Source organism: Sciurus carolinensis, chromosome 7 (assembly GCF_902686445.1).
Source record: "Sciurus carolinensis chromosome 7, mSciCar1.2, whole genome shotgun sequence".
Classification (NCBI taxonomy): Eukaryota; Metazoa; Chordata; class Mammalia; order Rodentia; family Sciuridae; genus Sciurus; species Sciurus carolinensis.
In genome coordinates, this window is record NC_062219.1 from 36,010,067 (window position 1) to 36,036,730 (window position 26,664).

The 26,664-nt window shown below is 34.6% G+C and overlaps 1 long non-coding RNA gene across 3 annotated transcripts in view; it reads right to left on the reverse strand.

Moving 5' to 3' along the window:
• The window catches only part of LOC124988120 (uncharacterized), a 40,295-nt gene extending 17,289 nt beyond the window's left edge, over positions 1–23,006 (reverse strand). For 2 of the 3 annotated variants that reach the window (XR_007109361.1, XR_007109360.1), the window contains exons 1-2: positions 22,869–23,006; positions 22,579–22,718 (exon numbers count right to left, since the gene is read on the reverse strand). This is a non-coding gene — a long non-coding RNA (uncharacterized LOC124988120). The remainder of the gene's footprint in view (positions 1–22,578; positions 22,719–22,868) is intronic. The other variant, XR_007109362.1, reaches the window with a different exon arrangement.
• Between the last annotated feature and the right edge of the window lie 3,658 nt (positions 23,007–26,664).

A 26,664-nucleotide genomic window follows, 5' to 3' on the forward strand; every position in this document is an offset into this window, starting at 1 on the left:
TGTTCTGGGGCATAGCCATAGTTTATTCAAAATGGGAGCCCAGTACTTCAAAGAACAAAGATGATATTTTCCCAAAGTCTCTTTTCATAATCTCAGTCCTACTGCCGTGTAATACGAGCCCACCACTAGAGGTCCTTCATGACACCCATATTTTAGATGTCAAAAAGGGGAAATGTGGTCCCTACTTCATTCTATTTAGGGTCTGCCTTTCCAATTCATTTCCTCAAATCACCTTCTGTCCACTTATTGTGAACCCTCCCCTGACATGCCAATCTAACCTCAATATTAACTCTAAATTTAAAATTCATAGGTGAGATAGATATGATGGGTAGCTGTTAGGGAATCTGGGGGGAAGAGGCTGCATTGTGTTTTGCATTTTCATTTTCATCTTTCCCTTCTTATCTCACATCACCATTCTCTGTTCTGTACTCCCGCCCTCCAATGAACTTTCAAGCACTGTCAATCATACTAACATATCCCTTTTCCATTCTTGCTTTCCTGCCAATACTAGCTCTTTACAAGTCATTATCTTGACTTTAAAGCATTGTCTTGATTTCTTTAGAATTGGAAAACATGTAGAACAAAATATTAATTATTCAGTATTGAATGTTCATCTCAGTGGGTCTCCTTGCCTCCTTGCCTGCTTCCCTCTGCCAGAATAAAGCACAGTTCTTTTTAAGCTGCTTTACTTTTCCAACTATAAAGTGCTCTGAAATCAAATATACCAAAAGTGGAATTACATAGAGAACATCAGAATGGGTCTGTGAAACAGCTAAACCCCTGAGGTGTGCTACAAGTAAAAATAAATATACCAATAAATAAGCTAACAGGTAAATTATTTAATAGGTTCTCATGGGTCATAATATAAAATTTATAGTTTTCTAGACTTCTGCCTATGCAAAACTCTGTTCATAAGCAGTTACCATATGAGCATTTTCCAAGTCATTTGCTCCATTTACAACAAAGAAACTACTGGATCAGTAGTCTGAGGAGCACATAATAATGGATTTTACAAATATGTGAGCATCTTTGTAAAGAGGGATAGTAGAGCAGCATAAGGGTCCCAACAGGAGCATTGTCAGGTCTAGGTCTGAAGGAGCAAGGAGAGGGAGCAGTAGTAAGAGAGGCAGCTGAGGCAGCCGTCTAGAAGAGGTTGTGGTGTTCTGCTGAGAGATGCAGCAAATCTGGAGTGGCCTGATTACTTGAAAGAGGGACCTAAGGAAATAAGTGCCCTGACCCCTTTCTTCTTTCATTCTCTCATTTCCTGAAAATGTCTCATTGGACCAAACACAGCCAGAAACCAAACACTCAAGAATGACATCAGCATCCTGGGTCATGGAACAGCATGGAGACAGGTGGAGAGTGAATCTGGAAGGGTCGATGATGAAAGCTACTCAACAGATCATGGGTTGTACATAGTTGTTACATGAACAGAAAGGAAACATATTTTGGCTAAAGAAATGCTGGCTGAAAGACAGCCAAGCATGTGTGTGTGTGTGTGTGTGTGTGTGTGCATGAGTGTGTCTATTCGTGTGTATGTGTGTGTGTATCCGTGACTATATGCATGTACCCATACAGTTCCAAGGTAGGAGAAAAAACAAAAGTATGTACCATTTTTTATTTTTATTAGAAATCTTTTTAAAGAATTGATGTTTTACAGAAATCATGTTTGTGAAAGATGCCTAAGACATACAGTGACTAACTTACCTGACTCTCCAACTTCACTGTAAACTTGAGAGCAGGTACTATATCATTCATCCCTTTGTCCCCATTAGCTGAGATATAAATGTTTATTGAATGAATAAGTGAGTCATTGAGTGAGGAAAAAAAATGAATCAATCTGTATTATAATACTCAAGGCTCTCCTAAAAAGATTCTCAATGTTACCTACCCTGTTTCCCTGCTCCTGCCAAAATACTCTTAATTTATGTGCAGTACTGTCTCCAGATGGCGCCTTGATAGTCAGTCCTGTGTTACCATCAAAAGCAGAATTTCATAGGCTTGACCCTGTGGTCTTTGAAGGAAGTCCTGTGTGTTGGAGGATGCTCGGTACTGTCTCTCTAGATGTGAGTAGCACTTTCCAAGAATGACAATCAAAAATATCTCTAGACAATGCTAATGTGCCAGTTTAGCGACGGGGATGATTGATTCCAGTTGGGCACTACTATTCTAAAGTACCACTCCTCCCTCTTTGTCTGTTAAATATAAAGGCACATCAACATGTGACCTTTGCAAAAATTGTGAGCATCTCAGAACTGTCTCTTTTCGCTCTGTCTTTGTGATACTAATAATGTTCTACATAGCACTTTTGAATTTAATTGCTTGAATTCTTCCATTAGATAAAAAATTCATGAGAATGAGAACATTATTCTATTCCCATACGTACCCAGTGATGTATCTTTCATAGGCTATAGCATATGCTCAATAAATATTTGTTTAAGTAAATGAAGGACCTTATGTTTTCATGCTCCGAATTTCCATCATAGTGACTCCTTCTTTCTCTTTGCTAATTATTAAGTACAGGGCTTCAGAGAAAATACAAATCTTAAGACTTTCTAACATAGTGAGCCTCTTTTTGTAATACTGAACTGAGATCACTATTTTCTCAATTTCTGGGATATGAGAGAGGTTTATAATCATGAAACAACTAAAATTTGAAAAATAAGTTACCGGTGATTTCACAGCCTAAATCTTCAAGATTTAAAGCAGGATTTCACATTCTTTTCAGAAGTACTATCTTAAAATTCACAATTAACACAGGCATCCAAACAGAACATTCAAAAATAAGTTGAGGAGACCAAAAGCATGATTTTAACTGGTTAATATTTACCATAAAAATTTACCTTTAATACTGAGGCCTATAAAACTGTTTTCATCTTCAAAGTGTTTTAAAGTATTAATTAATTATTGCAAGACTCCTGTGCAATAAATAATTAAGTATTATTATCACTCCATTTATTGATGGGAAAATTAAACAAAATTGCTTAAGAACTTTCTCCAATTTATTTAGGTCAGCTATGATGTTAAAATCTAATACTCTTCAGCATACCTGTTTGTTTTTTTCATTGTATAACCTGATTTAAGAACCATTTTTATGAAATATATTTTATGAAGTTAAGGAACAGAAACCTCAAGTAATTTCTAATATCAGAACTATAAATAATAAGCTCTCCTATTTCCACCAAATATTAAATCAAACTTCAATTTTCTGTATTCCAGTTCATAAACTATAAAACTTTAAAAAATGGTAAATGATTTCTAGAATTACACTTTCATTCCTTCAGCATCATTATTAGTAACTGCATGAACATTTTCTGGTAGAATATATGTAATCTTTTAAAATTCTAGCTCAGAAAAAAAAAAAAGCTGTTCAAAAGAGTTGATGGTATTCTAGGATTTACAAACCTAGCACTTCTCTTGGGAAATAAAATCACAAGAAATTTACTATGTTCTGTCATATTTTGTAATGTATTCAGAAGTAAACTGTTGGCAAAATTTTGCATATTCTGTCAATTTTGTGTTTGTGAATTTGCTGTTTCTGATGAATTATAGGGTATGTTCACAGATTTAGGAAAACAAATTTCCTTTCCCCTTACTGTCATAGAATATGGATTTGTCTTTGTATTTACACCCCTTACTCATAATATGGATATTCAGAATGACATCTGCAGCAGCACATGTAGTCTGAACAGATCTGTGACTTCTTGGGAACAACAACCATTTTTGTGTCTCTTCCAAAGTGGTCACTTAAAGCAGAAACGTCACACTGAACACGCAATTTCTACAATCATAACTTGCCTTCCACTGAACACTATATATTTCTACACACTAGGGCAACCAATGCCAGTTTCAATCCATAAGAACATAAACTCATCATGCAGAGCAGAGTATTATGAAGAAAAGAAGGAACCGGAGAGTGGATGGTGCTCGGACCTGAGTTACTACTCAAAGTTTTCAATGAAAGTCGTCCAATCAGTGGAAAGGAAGCTGGGGAAAAGGACGCAGCACAAGAGGAAGCAGAAGGAGATTCAGAGAAGAATCTTTTCAATGTTGTTATTTCCTCTCTAGTGGAATTGCTCTTGACTAGAAACTGTCACTGAGGTCATGAAATCTGGCCAGAGGGAGATTTGGTTAACCTCCCAAAAAATGGTCAATTCCAAATGCTGCTCTCTTATTATCTCTATCCCTTCAGAAATCTACATGCTTGCTACCACTAGGACCTCTTCAGAATGGAGTGGGCGAGTGCAACTGAGAGTGAACCGAGGAAATGCTCCTGAGATGATACAGGAAATGGCCAACACTAACATTTTCCCCATGTTCACACTGAATGCAACAACATAAAAATGCCATCAGAAATATTCTGTTTGCCATTTTATTTCTTACAGAGGTGATCCAAGTTTCTAATGATAGAATAAAAATTTGTCAAAATGCAACTCAAGAGAAGTAGAAAAGTTAAATCTTATATCAGGATACAGTTTAAGAGGGATTATGAAAAAGGAGAAATGGAAAGATAAATGAACTTAAGAAAGAAGAGATGAAGAAAAAAAACTTTAATGACCATCTATTTATCCTTTAAGATGCACCTTTAAAAAAAAAAAAAAAAAAAAAAAAGATGCACCTTTAACTATTTTTGTATGTGTTTTGTCATTTACTCCTTAGACTGATATAAGCTCTATATTTGTGTGCCAGTTTTATAAGTTAAAACATCATGCTCAGTGGTATTAAACCACCCATGATTACTCACTAATAATTATAAACCAAATCTAACTCAGCAAACCTACTTTTTTCTACTTCATAATCTTTAAATCTCAACAACCATTTATACTAATGAGAGCATTGGAACGAAAGAAACAATGGTTCAGTGAAAAGAGTCCACTGAAGAAAACGGCAAGAAAAGAAATTTTAGGAAGAAATTATGCCACCTCCAAAAGATTTTAAGAATAAGGAAGATAATATAGATTACTAGTGTGTAAAACAACAAAACCTTGCAACAAGTACAACTAGGAAATGGAACTTCATGAAAGAAAAAACATTCAATTAAAACAAAATAGCCAATTTGTGATGGACTAATAAGTTAATCATAATCAAAATTCTCAGTCAACAAAACAATCCAACATCCAATATGGATGTATTGATTAACTGGTTAGGATAGTGTGTGATGCAATCTTTTCAGAAGACTAATAAAAATATGCCAAGAAAGCATGAAAAAGAGATAGGAAGGGAAGGAAGGGAGCAAGGGAGAGAGAGGAAGAGAGGAGAGAAGGAAGAAAGGAGAGATAGCTAAGATCCTCATTGTTCTGACTTGTACCTGGATGGCTCTGCCAAATTTCAGAGAAATGCCATTAATCTTGTCATGTATTTATTGCCCATCAGAGAATTTCCAATTCACTCAATGCCACTCACTTCTCAGTTACGGTGACAGTGCCAATTCAAATTAATTGTTCACATATTTCCTCAGCTACTTTGAATGGCTTATTAAAGCCTAGGATCTTATATTGCATACACTGTCTTTCACCTATTCTTAAACTTTATAACTCTATAGAATCAGTTTCAAGATTTCTCCTATAAGACTATGTTGCTAATTTCTCAGATTCCACAGCTCTCTAAATTTTCCAAGTATACATTTTTATGATCACATAGCCTTTTTATTTCACCTTCCATAGTCTCTATTTCAAATAACAATAAAGACCTAAAAATAGATCCCTTTTCTAAGTTTTAATGAATGGTGATTTTTAAGGGTATTGGTTCCTTTAAAATCTAGTAGGTCAGAAGGATTTCTTATCTTACAGAAAGGAAGATAACAGGGACCTCTAGGTATTTGGGGTTTTCTGTGTTGTTTCTCCTTTCTGAAATATATTATACTTTTGAGTGGCTGAGGGAAAACCAAAAATCAGAGGTTATGTCTTCTATTGATTTTTGGTGCTTTCACCAGCTCAAAATTCTGATGTCTATCAGAAAAGAACCAGAAACATAAAGAATCACAACCAGGTTTGATACCATTTAGGAACTGGATCAGTTACATGAGACAGAAAACAAAAATTAATGGTGACTTGAACAAATAATAGTGTAATTTCCTCTCATAGAAAGAATTCTGGAGGAAGGCAGGCAGAGACTCAGGCTTCTGTCTACCCGGGTCACTGTTCCAGTGCTTCCCATGGAAGGTCAGTTCATGAATCTAAGAGAGGAAAGAGAGACAAAGAGCACACTCGCTCTTTTTAAAGATTTTGCATAGATCCCACCTAACATTCTCATTTGTATATCATTGAAAAGAGATGAGTCACATGGTTACATTCAACTGTAAGGAAGGTTTCAAATAGTCTCTTAATGAGGCAAAGATCAGGGTTTTATTACAAGGAAGAAGGGAAAATGGGTATTAAGGAGCAATTAAAAGTCAACACCACACCAGAGTTCCATCTTGTCCCTCATTCTTAAAACCATTTTTTAAGTACTCTTTTTATTCATTTGGTGTGTTCTTTCTTTGAGTGATGGTTTTATTATCCAATATCTAAATAATCCACCCTATATCACTGTCCTTGTCTTCCAAATCAATATTTATCATTCAATCCTTTTTCCTAATTTCTGAATTTTCAAATAAATGTGGTTATCTCTACTTGAATATTCTACACCATGATAGAGAGAATACTGTATACTAAAAAAAACAAAACAAAACAAAAAAAAATTTGGTTGTTGGGCTTTTTTTGTTTGTTTGTTTTTACTTTGTTTTTCTGGGGGGGCACACAGGAAGTGTGCATTTCCCAGTCACCCTTGCTTTTAAGTCAAACTACATGACTAAATTCAGGTCAGTGTAGCAATAATAGAAGTGATATGTAAAGTCCCCCTCAAGAGTTCACTATTTCTCTCTCCAAGACAGGAAGTGACAGATTCCATTATGATACAGCCATACAATTGAACCAGCATACCATAATACCTTCATCACTGCTTAGAGGTGAGTCACCCAGGAAAGCCCCCACCCAAACCCATATAAGACATCATGTTAAGCCCAGGAGCTTTCTAGTGTTACTTATTCCAATAGTATCAGTTACCATGATTAATAAAAACAGACATGAATGATTTGAGGATATACTATATTGTCTAGAGAGTCAAATATTTGCTCATACCATATTAGTTTTACAAAGAGGACAAATTATGTTTGGAATGACAAGTTTTCTTTACGTGAACCAAATTCAGATTAAAATCCAATGTTAATCAAAGTATGAAGAATCATATGTAAAATCATAATCATTTAGAATAAGTTCTAGGAATCCTTTCAGCGTAATAATACCCAAACTAGATGCCATCAAACATTCCTTCAAGGAAGGACTATATAGAGGGAAAAGAGGGGTGGGAGGGGTGAAGGGGAGGGAAAAAATAACAGAATGAATCAAACAACATTACCCTATGTAAATTTATGATTACACAGATGGTATGCCTTGACTCCATGTACAGAGAAACAACATGTATCCCATTTGTTGACAATAAAATAAATAAATAAATAAATAAATAAACAGTGAAAACAAAAACAAAAACATTCCTTCATTGCTACAGGTATGTTTATTATCTCTACTAGTGTAGCTGGGAGTGTTCCTTATCTGAAATTGAGACAGAGTACTTCAGTTTTAATTTTTTTTTTTCTGATTTTGGAATACTGACATAGTAATCTTGGGAATAAGACAAGTCTAAATGTGAAATTAATAGTCAGTAATGAACTATTTACTATAAATAAATAATATAATTCATAATTTGTGCATGCCTCTCTATAGCACAGATCTTAAATGCCTCAAAGGCCCATGCACTGAAGGCTTGCTTTCTGGAGTTTCACTACTGGGAGTTCATGGAACCTTTAACAGATAGGGTCTTGTAGGAGTTTTGGGGTCTTTGGGGGCATGCTATTAAAGGGAATACTGGGATCCTAGTCCCTTCCTCTTCCTCCTCTTTTGCTTCCTGGCCATGAGGCAAATGGTTTTGCTCTACTGTGTATTCCTGCCAGGATGCATCACTATAGACCAAAAGCAATGGGACAAATAGACTGAAATTTCTAAAACTATGAGCCAAAATAAACCTTTTCTCTTTTTAAGCAAATATCTTAGGTATTTGTTATAGTGATGAAAAGCTAATGCATGCCGCCTACATACAAAGCCTGAAGACAATTTATAAAGTATTTTAATTAAATTTGTACATTAAATAGAGTTTCATGACAAAGAATTTTCCATTGCGGCATCATATCAGTGCTCAAAGTTTCAGACCCAGGAGCATTTCACACTTTGCATTTTCTTATTATGAATGTTGGACTTGTAGTTGCAGCAATCCTTTGCTCAGGGGTATTGTCCGATTTCTTTCCTAGTACAAATGCATGACATGTTACTTTGTATGGAGGGCGTGTTCAGTGGTAATACTGATGATGTTAATGAAGAAAAATAATGATGATAGTACTGATAGGGCTGAAGTAAACACAGCACTGTGATTTTCATTGAGATTAGTAAATATGTAGTATACAGCACTTTCAAATTGGCCATTTAGAGTAGGTTAAGGGTATTTTCCCTTCTTTATATTTTCCCTATTCCCTGTGAGAATTTCTAAGAGTACTACTATTGTACTAAATTCAACTTTCTTTTTCTTATTTTTTTTTTCTTTTTCAAAAATTTTGGTTATCCCACTTCTTCCACAGGTACCAAGTTTTATCATCTGATCATTTTCACAAACACCTTTATTTTTTTAGCTTTCCTTGAACTTTGGGTTGGCGAAAATGAGGCAACATGTACAAAATTCTAATTGGCACCATCATCTTTTGATAAAACAAAGTGCCTTCTCCAGAAATCCAAATGTCAACACTTGTCATCTCTTTTTTTCCCACAGACATGTGAATAATTAGTGTTCCAAGGTATTCACAGTATGCCAGAAGTCACAGGAAGGGTTCCCTACTCAAAGAAAGAAGAACTGGTGTAAATAAAGTGCCAGGGCTGAGACAGGGTCCTAAGTCAGTTTGTGGGCACTTAAACTTGAATCAAAATACAAAGGAGAGATTTTAGATGGAAAGTTCAAGGAGAGTCCTGTTCTTACCGTGTAATCTGTGCAGAAATAGTGGCAATATTTATTCTATCTGTTGGGCACAGAACACATTAAAGACATAAAAGATGAAATGGCAAAGGCAAGGAAGAGAAACTTTACACAAACACGGTGGAACTTCTTTTAAAATTGCCTTAGAAAACTTGTAATGTTAACTAAGAAAAGACAAAAGAGAAAAAATGAAAAGTATGCAGAACGGAAGAAAAGCATGAATGAAGTTTGGTTTCTTTGATATTGTTTTTTTTTTTTTTTTTTTTAGTATTGGAAAAAAGAGACAGAAAAAAAAATATAAGAGATAACAAAGAACACAAGGTAATGCAGGCTTATCCTGTTTTACTTTCTTCCAATTTTCCCTGAAAAGACAAATGGTCATGAAAACAGAAAAGAGCCAGGGTTATCACAGAGGGGAAGCTCACAGGAAAGAAACACGTGGAGTACAAGGATAATATGAGCTACAGAATGAATTGTTGCCAGTACAAAGTAGAAAATGACCTCCCTTATTTGGCAGAAGATTACCCCCCATACACCGATTTTTTAAATTATTAATGTTTGGATGTTACAAAATTAAAGGACTAAAAATGTCTTCTTCGTGTGTGTCTGTACCTAAGTTCACATTCACATTCTTAACCTCCCCACCACCCCACACCCAGCCCACCTTACAGAGTGCCTGGCATAGAGCTAACTGTCCCTGAGTGTATGAAGAAAGGCTCATAAATTTGAAATGTTCTTCTATAGAAGTGTCCATAAAGCTCATCTTAGGCAGGATGCTGTTTTATATTTTAGAGACCTGACTTAACTATTTCACTTATGTACTTGATTTTCATACCTTTGATGAAAAGTCTTACCTGGGAAGGTATCTTGAATTTGTCCAAGATTGTAACTTGCTAAAGGATACAAGCAGAGCAGTAAAAAAGAATAACCAGGAAACTAATTTAGTCAAATCTTCCTTAGTGGTTAATGGACTGACAGATGTCAATGCCAAATAATTCTTATGTCCACAGAATATATTAAAGTGTGGTTTTACAAGAGATGTGATTCTGTTAAAATAAATATATAAAAGAGCCTGTGTGGTTGTTCCCAATACAATGATTTTTGACACTGAGAGAAATATGGAGCGGTGAAATAAATATCACAGCAGGAAATTCTACCCAAAGAAGCAACAATTCTATTTGATATGTTCCTAAAAAGCTACAATGTCAGAGAAGGTACTCATCTGATATAAAGAATGATAGGGAGCTTCAGGACTTTTGTTTCTTCCTTCCTGAAATAGATTGTAACTTTAAGTGACTTGAAAATGACAAAAGTCATGGGCTACCTATTCTTCTGATTGGTTATTTGTTTACTATCGGATACCTCTGATGAGTATACAGAGGAGTTAAAAATATGCACCATCAAATCTGACAAACTACACAATTTAAGCTTTAAATGTTCACTCTTAGAAGAACAACATGTGGACAATATAAATTAGGAACTATTAAAAAAAGGAAAGGAATGGATAACAACATAGAGTTCTCTGTTTGCAAAAGGAATAATAAGTGACATCTTTAGTTATAATCTAAACCTATAAGGAACCCAGGTGTAGAACATTAGAGGATCTTTTACCTGTTTACCTTACAAAAAAGTCACAATTACCCACGAAAGAGAAGTGATAATTCCAGCCAAAAGGGTAGGGGGGAAATGGTGGGGGAGATAAAGGGGAAAGAACTTCTCCATAAAGAAACTGACCAGAACTTACAAAGAAGCTTTGACCACCAGTGTATGTCTCTGCTAAAGCAACTGAATGAAGATTTCCACTTCTAGCCCCACCTGTGTCTCCTCCTTCCACCAATTTTCTCCTGAAACCCCCACAGCGTGTTTCCTCAATCTAGCATCCTACTGACTGTCCTCAAAAGTCAACTACAACCTACTGCAAAATGTTTTTGCAAAATAGTAGCAATGAAAAATTATATTTACTGGATGTACCATAATTAATTTGGATGACAAATAATCTGTTCTACAAAGGTAGTCATTGCTTCGGTACTTTTGACTGTCATCCTGTAACAAAATTTGACTTCCATTTGTATAATGTTTTAATTGTCCAAGCCTCCCTCATTTATGTTAATTTTCTCTGTGAAATAAGGTAAATATGACTCTTCCTGGTTTGGAAGATGAAGACAATGAAACACAAAATGATCACACAACAAAATCTAAGTATAGAACACACTTCTTTGTTCTCAGTTCATTCAGAAAATATAAAAGTTAAATACTCTGACCTGTATATATCCCAACTCCCACCCAGTTGTACACTTCAAACACAATGCTTAATGTGATTTATAATTAAATATTAGTGACACAGACATTCTAGTTACTTTATCACCATCCAAGAATAAGCTCCAAAAGTCTGTTTTATTCATCATCAAAACTCCCCTGATGTTGGATGGATAGTTGTTAGATGAATGACGGATGATTTTCTTTTCATCAAAATGTACCTAATCTTTGTTCCTTATAATTCAATTATAATTGTACCTCAACTGTATCACTAGCGGCTAAGTCTACCTCACCATATCATGACCTTCCTTATACCAGAGTGTAGATTCTTAACTATGTATGACCATCAAGAACCTACTAGTACAGGCTCAGGTACTGTGATAGTATACCTACTAAATATTTGTGAAAGTGACAATTTCTCCACACAACATAGGACGCTATTATAATGATATTTAAAGTTCTAGAAGTGTCACTTATAAAGACAATTTGCCCCCCCACAGTAAGCCCATACCCAATTTCAGGACATCAAATCCTACATCTAAGATATTTTTAACTGAGTAAATCAGGAGCCATGACACACACGATGAGAACAACTGTCTCATGTTTCAATCTGTATGACATCACAACATTCCTAAAGAGAGATTTCTTAGCCTAGGATCACAAAACAAGTAAAGGAAAAAGTGAACACTCAGACTGGTCAAGTGAACCTTGATATTTGTTGTCAATATGTTAATATTGTCTGCAACTGCACTCAGCTTGGTACTGAATTCACTGAAACGAGTGCAGTTTTTGTGTGTAGGGGTGGGTTCTGATGCATATATTTATATAGGTTTCAAGGCTGGGCACTTGAAAGTGAGAAACGCCCCTGGTAAATATTTTGACCTAACATTCTATAAAGTTGCATATCATGAAACTAGAAGTCCAAACACTTCCAAAAGATTTCCTCCACTTCTCAAAAAGAGAAGTGACAAGTTTCAGTTCTTGCTTCTCAATCACAAATAAAGCTCTCCCAATTAAAGAAGGGAAAATCACAGTAATTCAGAGATATTGTAAAGGTCAATAATAGATGACATAGAACTAGTCAGTGAAGAAAATCACTACTAAGAAAGGATAAAGCTATCTTCTCAACCTTCAAATACACTAATTAAAATGATATCTTGCTAAAGAAAAAATGCTAAGTCAGATACTTTACAAAATAACAGTCATGTCTCACTGAAATTAGATTTCATATAACCAAGAGGTTCTTAAATGTCATTCAAATCCTTATACAAATGATAGCAACAGTGATATAAAAAGAGACAATTTTGTGATCATATGATTCAAATTTATGAATTTTCTTACTCCCAGTCTTCATTTATTAAGGGTTAAACTTTTTCTCCCTTAAATGTCTATTTTAAGGAAAAGTTGAGGGTCATTCACTCCCTTTAAATTTCAGACAAAACCACATTTATTTTTATACCTAAAAAATAGCTGTCTGCCCAATCCATTGATAGTTTTGATAGTTTTTGATCACTTGCTTTAGTTCTTTGTACTTTTACTCTTAGAAGTCATAAAAATAAAAAATGTACCTTAATTGGAAACTAGTATATCTCAGTTTAAAAAAGTGCATGTGGATTTTAAAAATGCTTCCTTTTTAAAAAGTCTAAGCTCATTTATCAACTTCAGCTGTATTATTTATTATTATTATTACATCATCATCATCATCATCATCATCATCACCACTGCCGCCACCATTACCATTATTTGTGTTGAGGATTCAACCCAGGGTTTTGCACATGCTAAATATGCATGCTACCCATTAGCTACACTGCCAGCCCTCACCTCCAGCTTTATTATAATAATGCTTAAGAGTTGGTTTTACTACAGACATTTAAATTACGATTTATAAATAAGTCTAACATGAAAACAACCCCCCATTTGCTTTGTCCCTTAGATTTATATAAAATGCACCCACAATCCTGTTCAAAAATCTCAAGCCCAAACTCTGAGAATGTGAGAGTGGGAGAACTACTGTACCAGGCAGGATGCTGATGGGGATCAGCACATGCCACTCCAAACACTTTAACATAAGGATTATTTTGAGCTGAAGACCACTACAAAGCAGCAGAAAGACTTCATTCCTGTCCCTCTCTCCACCTAAAGCCAGAGCATAAATTTCTTGTAAGAAATTTGTGTAATATGTAATATCAGCAAGGATGTAATATCAGCAATATGGTCTAAATATAGCCCCAATCCTTTTACAGAAACCCTGATTTGGCCATCTTCCATTAAAAAATAATAACAATACTGATGCCTTTATGGTATTTTCAAAATCCAGGTGAGGCCTCTGGGCATACATCAATGGTAGAGCACTTGCCTTGTAAGAGTGACATGAATCTGCATTTACAAAGGTGTTTACTTGTCCTATATGAGGAAGAGAAAAATACCTCTTCTCTGTATAACGAACTATACTAAACAGCCTTTATCTACTATAAATGTTTTGGTTATATTCCTATATCTTACTGCCCCTAGGAGTCCAAATCCCCTTTTCCATTGTTTAATTACTTCTTCACAATTTATTGCCTCTTGACAAAATGGTGTATATTCTCATTGGTTTAAGTACCTCTTTAGATTATTGTCTCTTATTTATGAAGCTCCATACATATAAACATATTAGCATCAATAAAATAATATGAGGATGTAATATCAGCAATATGGTCTATATATAGCCCCCATCCTTTTACAGAAACCCTGATCTGGCCATCTTCCATTAAAAAATAATAATAATACTGATGCCTTTATGATATTTTCAAAATCCAGGTGAGGCCTCTGGGCAAACATCAATGGTAGAGCACTTGCCTAGCATGTGCTGGGCTTGGGCTTGATTACCAGCACCACGAAAGTAAAAATTAAATTTAAAAAAATTTAAAATCCAGGTCAGAAGCAAGAGCACACAAGTAGAGCACAAAAACGGGAAAGACATAATAAAGTAGAAAAATCAGTACTTTTGTACAGACATCCATTGCTCCAAACACACTAAGTGAGCCACTCAAATAGATTCTATTGATCCAAAAATTCTCCTCTGGAAGAAGGGAGAGTAGAGTGGGTATCTGAATTTATCATGGATCATGCACCAGACTCATCCCAGTGAAAAATCAGCATGTAACATGCCCCTAGAAACCCGAGTTTCAGGCCTTCGGCACACCCAGACTAGTCTGAATATCGAATACCTTTTCTTGACAAAGCCAGTCTGTAATGACTAAAAGAAGGGAGGTTTCTTCCAAGAGTGTGAATATGTACACAAGACAACAGGATCACAAAATTCAGGGAAAAGTGACACTCACGAAATAGTTCTAGTAACTGACCCTAAGGAAATAGAAATCTGCCTGCTAAAGATTTAATAATAAATATGCCTAGTATGCTGCAAAGAAACACAGACAACTGAGCAGAATAGGAAATAATGCAAGAACTAAATCAGAAGTTCCACAATATAAGTCATGAAGGGAAAAAAAAAAAAAAAAAAACAAACAAACTAGAAATTTTGGATCTGAACAATGACTGTAATAAAAAGCTGTGTTTCAACAATGTGCTTTATTAAGCAGAAGAATGAATCCATCAGGTCAAAGACAGACATCACTTGCAATTATCCAGAGGAACCAAAACAATTCTAAATAAAAAAAATTAAAAAAAATTAAAAAGTGAAGAAAGACTATGGGAACTTTTGGGTACCATTAAATGAACTAATATTCACATGATGAGAATCCTAGACATAGGAGAAAAAGTGAAAGTAATAAAGAACTTGCTAAAGAAATAATGGATGGAGGAAATTTCCAAAATCTGTAGAAGGAAATGAACATCTGAATTCATGAAGACCATAACTTTAGGTAGGTGGAACCTCAAAGGTCTCCCCTGAGGTACATAATATGATGATTTATAATAACTAAATTTGATATTTTGATATCAAATTTGATATCAAATTTGAGCCAGTTTGAAATAATTTCATGATTTACAATAACTAAATCATCAAAAGTCAGAATTTTGAGAGCAACTAGAGAAATAAGACTTATCACAATATAGAAGGGACCTCATGAAGCTATCACATTTTTTCAGCAGAAATCTTGCAGGTTATGAAAGAGAAAGATGATATATTCAGTGACGAAGGGCAAAATCTGCCAAACAAAATACCAGACAGGATCTGTCTTAAAAAAGAGGTAAAGACTTTCCCAAACGAAAATTTAGTTCATTACCACTAGTAATGAACTAGTGGTTACCATTAGTTATCATTGGCTCAAAATAGGAAGTTCCATGCAAACCTCCTGATAAGCACAATGAAAAAGTCTATAGCAGATACAAAATATAAAAAGAGAAAAGAACTAAAGCACTATTGTTACCCCCCAAAAAACAACAAAACATTAAGAAAAACATAGGGGTGGGGGACAAAAGAACTGTAAAACGTACAGAAAACAACAAAATGGAATGGTAATTCCTGACTTATAAAAACTTACTTCAAATATAAGTGGATTAAATTTAACAATTGAAAGACATAGGTTGGATGGATTTAGAAACAAATGAACACAACTTTATGCAATTGATATGAAACCAAATTTATATATAAGGGCAAACATATCCAGAAGGTAAATGAATAGAAAAAAATATTCCATGAAAACAGAGCATAGGTTACTATTCTTATATCAAGCAAAGTAAACTTTCACTCAAAAACTCTCACAATATAAAAGAAGCTCATTAGATAATTATAAATGGATCGATTCAACAATAAAAATATATATGTGTATTATATACTCAAACATCAGAGAACTAAATACATCAAGAAAACCTTGACAGATCAAAAAGGAGAAATAGGTAACAATACAATATTGTGATTTCAATAAACCACTTAGGATAATGAGCAGATCATCTAAATAGAAAATCAACAAGGAAATAGCAGATGCAAACAATACTATAAATGGAAATACTTAACAGATATATGTAGAACACTGAACCCACAGTTGAATGTGAAATTTTCTCAAGCACACATGGACCATTGTCCAAAATAGGTCACATGGTAGGTCATAAAACAATATTAAGAGGCTGAAATCATTCCAATTGTCTTTTTCTGACCAGAAAGGGGTGAAATTAGAAATCAATAACAAAAGAAAATAGAAAAGTTCACAAATACATAAAAATTACACAAACACATGCTTAAAAATCATTATGTCACAGAAGAAATCAAAAGGGAGATTAGAATGTTTTCTAACAAATTCAAATGAAAACACAATATATCAAAATTTATGGGATGTAACAAAAACACAGAGGAATTCATAGTGACAAATAATAGTGATCAATTGTCTAAATTAAAGCAAAAGGATTATGAACTAACTACAATTACACCTCAAGGAAATAGAATTGTAACAAACTAAGTAAGTAAAAGAAAGAAATAATGGCAATTATAGCAAAAATAAATGGATGAAATAGAAATATTTTAAAAATTCAGTGAGACTGAGAGCTAGTTCTTTGAAAGATAAATACTTTGCTACATTAAGAAATAGAAGATTCAAACCAGGCATGGTGATACACACTTGTAATCCCAGTGGCTTGGGAGGCAGAGGCAGGAAGATGAAAAGTTCAAAGCCAGTGTCAGCAACTTTCTCTGTCTCTAAATAAAATATACAAAGGTCTGGGGATGTTACTCAGTGGTTAGGTGCCCTTTGGTTCAATTCCTGGTACCAAAAGAAAAAAAAAAAGAAAAAGAAAGAAAGAAAAAGAAATACGATTCAAATAAATAAAATCAGAAATGAAAGAACAGACATTAAAATTGATGCCATATTTATAAAAGATCATAATGAACTCTTATGAATCATTGTTTACCAACAATGGAGCAGCCCAGAAGAAAATTCATAGAATCACATACCTGAGACTGAATGAAGAAGAGATTGAAAGCCTAAGTGTACCAATAATAAATAAGGAAATTGAATCAGTAATCAAAGGCCTTCCAACAAAGAAAAGCCTGGGAACAAATGGCTTCACAGCCACTGCAAACATTTTAAGAAGGATTAATATTAACTTCTCTAAATAAAAAATAGAAGAAACATTTCAAATTCTTTTTATGAGGACAGCATCACCATGGAACCAAAGCCAGAAAAAGAGCACACAAAAAGGGAAAACTACAAGCCAAGATCCCCAAAGAAGAGAGATGCAAAAATACTCCATAAATTTTTAGAAAACTGAATTCAGCAGCACATTGAAAGAGCATAGAACATGACTAAGCAGGATGTATCCTGAGCAGGCAAGGATGATTCAACACACAATAATCAATCAACATGATACACACTAATAAGAAGGATAAAAATCACATGACCATCCCAACAGGTGCAGAAAAGGATTCTGTCAAAATTCAATCACTTTCATGATGAAAATTCCCAACAAATTATAGAATAAACTTATCTCAACATAATAAAGATCACCATATGAAAAGCCCATAGCTTAAAAACACAATGATGAACATGGTCATCTTTTCACTTAAGATATGGAACAAGACAAGGATTCTCTGTCCACTTCTATTCAACATGGCTCTGGAAGTTGTGTACACCACATAAAACAAGAAAAGGAAATAAAATGTAACCAAGTTGGAAAAGGAAAAATGAAATTATCTGTTTGTGAATGACAGGATCTTATATGGAGAAAAATCTAAAGACACCACACACACATAAACACACACAAATAAATGCATGTAAAAAGTTGGAAAACACAAAATCAGTGTTAAAAAATCAGATGGATTTCCATGCACTAAAAACAAATGATCTGAAAGGGAAATGAAAAAAATAACTTAAAAATAACTTGAACTCCTGGTTAGAGTGGTGATTATCAAGAATACTAGCAACAATAGGTGTTGGAGAGGATGTGGCGAAAAAGGTACACTCATACATTGCTGGTGGGGTTGCAAATTAGTGCAGCGACTCTGGAAAGCAGTGTGGAGACTCCTTAGAAAATTTGGTATGGAACCACCATTTGACCCAGCTATCCCACTCCTCGGCCTATACCCAAAGGACTTAAAATCAGCATACTACAGAAATACAGTCATATCAATGTTCATTGCTGCTCAATTCACCATAGCCAGATTTTGGAACCAACCTAGATGTCCTTCAATTGATGAATGGATAAAGAAAATGTGGTATATATATACAATGGAATATTACTCAGCCATAAAGAATAATAAAACTATGGCATTTGCAGGCAAATGGATGAAATTGGAGACTATTATGCTAAGTGAGATAAGCCAATCTCAAAAAAACCAAAGGACGAATGATCTCGCTGTTAAGCGGATGATGACACATAACGGGGGTGGGAGGGGGGCAAGAATAGAGGAAGGAGGGACTGTATAGAAGGATAAGAGGGGTGGGAGGGGTAGGGGGAAGGGAAAAAAACAGAAAAAAAAATAACTCCATCTATGATAGCATCTAATAAAATAACTAAACCAAAGAAGTGAAAGACATGTTCACTAAAACTATTAAAAAAAAACTGATGAACTAAAGTAGATACAAATAAATGGAAAAAAATTTCACATTAATAGACTAGAAAATTGTTTGATTCCCATGTTCATAGAACTTATTAATATTGTTAAAATGTCTACACAACCCAAACTGATTTACAGGTAAGTGAAATCCTTATCAAAAATTCAATGTCATTCTTTTTTTATTTGTTCTAATTAGTCGTACATGACAGTAGAGTGTATTTATACATTTGATAGATCAAACATAAAACATCCCATTTTTCTGGTTGTACATGATGTAAAATCACACCAGTCATGTAATCATATATGTACTTAGGGTAATAATGTCTGATTCAATTTACTATCCTTCTTACCCCTATACCCCCTCCTCTCCTTATACTTCCCTCTGCCTAATGCAAAATACCTCTATTTTTCCCTAACCTCCCACACTTATTGTGAATTAGCATCCACATATCAGGAAGTACATTCAGCTTTTGGTTTTTTGGGTTTGGCTTATTTAGTTTAACACGATATTTTCCAGCTCCATCCATTTACCAGAAAATGTCATAGTTTTATTCTTCTTTAAGGATGAGTAATATTCCATTGTGTATATATAGCACATTTTCTTTATCCATTCATCTGTTGAAGGGCACCTAGGTTGGTTCCAGTATTTGGCTATTGTGAATTGAGCTGCTATAATCATTGATGTGGCTGCATCACTGTAGTCTGCTGATTTTAAGTCCTTTAGATATAAACTAGGGATGTGGGATAGCTGGGTCAAATGGTGGATCCATTCCAAGTTTTCTGAGGAATCTTCATACTGCTTTCCATAATAGTTGCACCAATTTGCAGTTCCACCAGCAACATATGAGTGTACCTTTTTCCCCACATCCTCACCAACATATATTGTTGCTTATATTCTTAATAATTGTCATTCTACTTGGAGTGAGATGAAATCTTAGAGTAGTTTTGATTTGCATTTCTCTACTTGCTGAAGATATTGAACATTTTTTCATATATTTGTTGATTGATTGTATATCTTCTTCTGTGAAGTGTCTGTTCAGTTCCTTAGCCCATTTATTGATTGGGTTATTTATATTTTGGGGGATAAATTTTTTGAGTTCTTTATATATCCTGGAGATTAATGCTCTATCTGAGGTGTATGTGCTAGATTTTCTCCCATTCTGTAGGCTCTCTCTTCACATTATTGTTTCCTTTGCTGAGAAAAAGCTTTTTAGTTTGAATCCATCTCATTTATTGATTTTTGATTTTACTTCTTGCACTTTAGAAGTCTTATTAAGGAAGTCAGGTCCTAAGTCGACATGATGAAGATTTGGGTATACTTTTTCTTCTATTAGGCACAGGGTATCTGTTTTTGTGCCTAAGTCTTTGATCCACTTTGAGTTCAGTTTTGTGTAGGGTGAGAGATAGGGATTTAATTTTAGAGAAAAAGAAATAACAAATCTAAAATTCATATGGAGCCACAAAAGAATCCAAATAGCCAAGGCAATTTTGAGAAAAAGTAGAACAAAGCTGGAGGCATCACACTTCTGATTTCAATATATATCATGAAGTAAGCAATCAAAACAAGTGTGGTATTCTCACAAAAGTGGATACATAAACTGGGTTTGATGGCATATGCCTGTGATTCCAGCAACTCAGGTGGCTGAGGCAGTAGGACTTCAAGTTCAAGGCTAACTTTACCAATTTAACAAAGCTTCAAGCAACTTAGAAAGACCCTGTCTCAAAATAAAAAAATAAAAATTGCTGGAGATGTAACTCAGTGGTAAAGTACCCCTAGTTTTAATCTTTGGTACCCTCCCCCCAAAAATGGATATACAGACCAATCAAACAGAACAAACAACATATAAATTCACACTAACATGGTCAACTGATCTTTGGCAAGGATGCCAAGAATATACAATGTTTAAAGGACAGCATCTTCAAATAATGGTGGTGGGAAAACTACCATATGCACTTAAGTCACACATGAAAATCCAAAGGACTTAAAATCAGCAAACTACAGTAACACAGCCACATCAATGTTTATAGCAGCTCAGTTCACGATAACTAGATTGTAGAACCAACCTAGATGCCCTTCAATAGATGAATGGATAAAGAAACTCTGGTATATATACACAATGGAATACTATTTAGCCATAAAGAAAAATAATATAATGGCATTTGCAAATAAATGGATGGAATTGGAGAATATCATGCTAAGTAAATTAAGCCAATTCCAAAAAAACCAAAGGCCAAATGTTTTCCCTGATAAGTGGAGAATGATATATAATGGTGGTAGGAGGTGGGGAGTGAGAGAAGAATGGGGGAACTTTAGATTATGTAGAAGGAAATGAGAGGGAGGGGTATAAAAAATGGTGGAATGAGACAGACATCATTACCCTATGTACATGTGTGATTACATGAATGTTATGAATCTACATCATGCACAATAATAGAAATAAAATAATGTACCCCATTTGTGTACAATGAATCGAAATGCAGTCTGTAAAAAATTAAAAGATAAATTAAAAAATTGATTTAAAATGCAAACCCTTTAAGACTTGAAACCATGATACTTCTAGAAGAAAACACAAGCTCCTTGACACTGATCTTGGCAACAGTTCTTGGGTATAACACCAAAGACACTGTCAATAAAAGCAAAAATAGAGAAATGGGATGATTTCAAATTAATATGACTTTGCACAGCAAAGGAAATAACTAAATAAAAAGGCGATCTACAGAATGGAGCAAAACATTTGCAAACTATGTATCTTACAAAGGGTTAATATCTAAAATATATAAATAACTCTTACAATTTGATAGCAAAAACCAAATAACTCTATTTTTAAAAAGGAGCAAAAGATTTGAAAAGTCATTTCTTCAGTGAAGACATACAAATGGCCAACTTATATATGAGAAGTTACTCAATGTCACTACCCATCGGGGAAATGCAGATCAAAAGCAAAATAAGATATTTACCACTCACCTGTTGGAATGATTAGTATGTATTCATTAAACAATAAGTATTAACAAGGATTCAGATAAAAAGGAACACTGTAAAAATTTAAACTGATGCTGCCACTATGGAAAACAGTATGGTAGTTCCTCAAAAAAAATTAAAACTAGAACTACCCTATGATGTAGCAATCCTACTTCTAGGTATATATCAAAGAAATGGAAATTAGGACATGTTAATTGCCGTGTTGTTCATAATGACCAAGACACAGAAGGTAATTGAATGTTTACAGAGGATAAGTGGAAAAAGATAATGTGCTACATACATACAATGCAGTATTGTTTTGATTTAGGATGGAAGGAACTCTGACCACTTGTGACAACATGGATGAACCTAGAGAACAACCTAGTGAAGTGAGCCAGGTACAGAAGGATAAATCAATCCACTTACATTATGAAGCTAACACAGTCAAACTCATAGAAGTAGCGAGGACAATGGTGGTTGGAGGGGCTGGGAATAGGGAACATTGGGATGAACTAATCAAAAAGCACAAAGTTTGGGTTCTACCAGATAAATAAGCCCTACAATGCAAGTGCAGAATACAGTGCCTGTAGTTAAAACTGAGGTATCGTGTACTTAAAATTATACTATGAAAGTCGATCTTATGTTAAGAGTTCTCATCATACCAAATAATAATAATAATAAATAGATGTTAAAGGAAAATTTTATAGGTTCTGGACAGGTTTATGACAGATAATAATGATGACTTCTTGAGTATATACTTATCTCCAAACTCATCAAGTTATACACATTAAATATGTAAGTTTTTGAACATCAATCATACCTCAAAAAGTGTTTTTGAAAAGAAAAGAAACATTATCTTCTCTTCTATTAATCTATCTTTTTTTGGCTTAATTTGTAGAATCCCACATACTGAATATAAAAGGGTACAGGAAATGATTTCCTCCCCAACAATGCCTTTGGCTGCAAGAAAGAGAAAAGTCATTAAAATGAAACTGGATTTAGCAAGGACATTTTCTATGCAGTATAGGAGTTTGGGGCTGTGGTAAGGTAGGAATGATTAATTGATTAATTAAATTAAATGATTAAGATCAATTCATCAGTCCCTTGTACCTTGAATAACTTTGGCTCTTTCCAACTCTTCCATACTACCATCATCAGAATGTAGACATATGTCCTCAGGCTGGTCCTTTACTAAGAGCAAGATGGCTGCAGCAACTTTAAATATCACATCCTTCCACAACAATATCCAAAAGCCAGAATGCAGAGAGGGCATATTCTTCTCCTTGTATCCCTAAATAAGCATGGCTAGAAATGTCCCAGAAGTTATCCAACTGATTTCCCTTCATATCTATCTTGCCAAAATTCTGTCAATGCCCATGCCAGCTTGAATCACTTGGCAGGGGTGTAGAATTACCATAATTGACTTGGACAAATCAAGCTTCACCCCTGGAGTTGGGGAGGAAGCCAAACTCTCCTGATGCCCAAAGTCCCTGGGCAAAACATGGACAAAATCAGTGAATGCTTGTAGGCCACCATACAACACTGTATGCCTTAGTTGGTAAAGCTATCCCTTTGTTGGGCTCATCCATCTTATTCTCTCCTATTCTCATTATAGTATACTGAAAGTACTGACTTATTTGTTTTATATTTCACAACCTCAAGTTTGTAGCACCAGTTTAAAGAGTTCCCACTAGACCACTTTGTGGCATGTCTTATAAACAGAATAACATTCAGTGCACAAAAGAAGCACTTATAAGCACATTAAGAAATATAATTGTCCATTAACCTTCCCACTCTATGAAGATCAGCAATATAATTCACTCACATACCTGGGAGGCAGGAAGTAGCCACAACATGTCCAGCTGATTCTATTGCTTTAGTTCCTCTGAATCAAAGATTGTGAGTTTTGTGGTACCTTACAAACTCCTTAGGAGCAAGACTCATCTCTCACAGTGATACATTATGGGCAGCTAATATTTATTGGATAAATTAATCAATTGGTGTTATTCTTTTCATGGCTCTACGGTCTGAATAAATGAGTATTGCCTTTTGCAAACTCATTAAGCCTGTATCTATTTATGATTTTACTCTCCTTTACCCCAGGGAATCTGGATTCTTCCTGCAAAAATGACCACTGCTTTGTGTTAGATTGAATCGTCCTATTTTTGAAACACTTCAGAGATTATTTATATAACAATTCAGAGTTATTATTTGACATATTATGCTTGAGGAATATAATGACAGCATTATTTCTTCTAACATTTCAGAGCTCAACAGATTCCACTGCGGGATATTCTAACATGGGCTGCTAGTGTGCAAGACTCTTCATGAGCTGCTCTTGGCCACACTCCAGGGTCATGTCTTTTGACAACTCCACCAGCAGCCCTTCCTTCAATTTTTTTGCAATTTGCTTAGCCTTCTCTCCCTTATGCCTCGTTAGTGCATTTATTTGTCTATACAATGCCCTTTCTGACCTGACCTACCTTCTGAAATTATCTTTAGAGTCATTTTTTGGTAAGCTTTCTAGATAGTCCCCAAGCAGGTTTAGACACCTTGTTTCTTTTAATCATATTTAATTATAGCTTTGGGGTTTTTTTATTTTTATTTGTTCCAATTATTTATACATGACAATAGAATGCTTTTATATATTTTGATAAATCATACATAAATGGAGTGTAATTTCAAAATTTCCTGATTGTACCTATTGTAGGTTCACATGGGTCATGCAATCTTATATGTACATGAGGTAATAATGTCTGTTTCACTCTACTATCCTTTCTATCCCCATACCCTTTCTCCTCCCTTCATACCCTTCTACTAATATAAAGTAACTCTATTCTTCCCTAGTGCCACCACACTCCCATTGTGAATTAGCATCCACATATCAGAGAAAATATTCAGTCTTTGGGTTTTGGAGTTTGGCTTATTTCACTTAGCATGATATTCTCCAACTCCATCCATTTACCAGCAAATGCCATAATTTTTCTTCTTTAAAGCTGAGTAATATTCCATCATATATATATCTATCACATTTTCTTTAATCATGCATCTGTTGAAGGATACCTGGGTTGGTTCCATAGTTTAGCTATTGTGAGTGAGCTGCTATAAACATTGATGTAGCTGTGTCACTGTAGTATGCTGGTTTTAAGTCTTTTGTGTATAAACCAAAGAGTGGGTAACTGGGTTAAATGGTGATTCCATTCCAAGTTTTCTGAGGACTCTCCATACTATTTTCCATAATGGTTGTACCAATGTGCAGTTCCACCAGCAATGTATAAGTGTACCTCTTTCCCCAAGTCCTCACCAACATTTATTGTTGCTTATATACTTAATCATTGCCATTCTGACTGGATGAGATGAAATAGTAAAGTGGTTTTGATTTGCATTTCTTTAATTGCTAGAGATGTTGAACGTGTATTTCATATATTCATTGATCAACTGTATGTCTTCTATGAAGTGTCCTCTCAGTTCCTTAGCCTATTTATTGATTGGGTTGTTTTTTTAACATGCTTGTTTCCCTGCTTAGATGATAAATTTCTTGGAGATGGATTCTGTTTATTCTTGTAAAACTTTGTTTCCATTGCCTTTTATAGTCACTTTAACACAGAAAATAATCAATAAATAATCATTAATTACAATTTTGAATTGCACATAACTATACAACAAGTAGGGAGCATTTTTAATATTAGAGAACTAGTGTCCTGGATCAATTGTGGTATTTTATTTGTAATCCATTCTCAGGATTAAATTTCTTCAGTGCACAGAAATTTTAGAGGAAAGCATATTCTCAGAGTTAAATCTCACATTAAAAACTTCAATATGTTGAATTCTTTTGTTTTAGATCATGTTTACTACATAATCAATCCAATATGCTACCTGACTATCCAAAACACCTCCAATTTTGATTTTTGTTTTTGTTTTTTTTGTTTTGTTTTGTTTTGGTTTTGGTTTTGTTTTTTGTTTTTGTTTTTGTTTTTGTTTTTGCATTTCTTTTTCTATCTCCTCTCTCCTTTTCTTTTTCTTTTCTTTCCCTATCAGGTCATTGTAGAATACTCAAATTGATGAAGTGCATGATCATTTTGAAATAATTTCAAGTATAAATACTCTCGAGTTGCTTTACTTATTAGTTCAAATGGGATATTTATGACAATATCTACCTTGAACAAGTGAATTTCATGCACACATCTAGAAATGGCTCCACCACTTCATAATGGTTCCCTGTCTCAATCAACCCGTGGGCTGCCACAATTGTCCCATTCACGAAGTATTCCTCGAGGAGGCAAACACCTCGGGAGCTGTAGCTTTGCTTTGTTCCCTAATGTATTTCAAGTCCCTAGAAGTGCACCTGGCTCACAGTAGAGACACTCAATCATTTTTCACTGGAGTGAATGAGAGAATTCATACCTTCTGTCACTATACCTGTAGTTGGAAGCCTTCAATCTTATTATTTTCTCTAATCCTTATTATTCCTTTTGCTTCCAGCTAATGAAATGTTATATGTACTTTATATGTGCTGTGTAAAAAATGAAAATAATTATAAATAGCATCAACTTCAACTTTTTCCATTTCCCAATCTAATTTACACACCACAAATTTCAACTTTCAAAAACGCTTAGAGATCTTGTTATACTGATAAAGGCTTAACTGGAAGCCAAAGTCTGCTGCAATTTGGCCTGACTGGCAGCTCTAATTCAACTTGGCAGTTACTCAACATTTTCTGAAAAAATTACTTAATACTTTCCTGCCTTCTATCATCCATTCACATTGTTGTCCCCTCCTAGAATGCTCCGCCTTGTCTCTGGATGTCTCCACTCCAGCATCTTTTTTTTTTTTAATGCAAAATTTTTCTTCCAGGCTTATCTTACTTTCTCCAAGAGACCATCTTTGATTATTCCAACAACTCCCT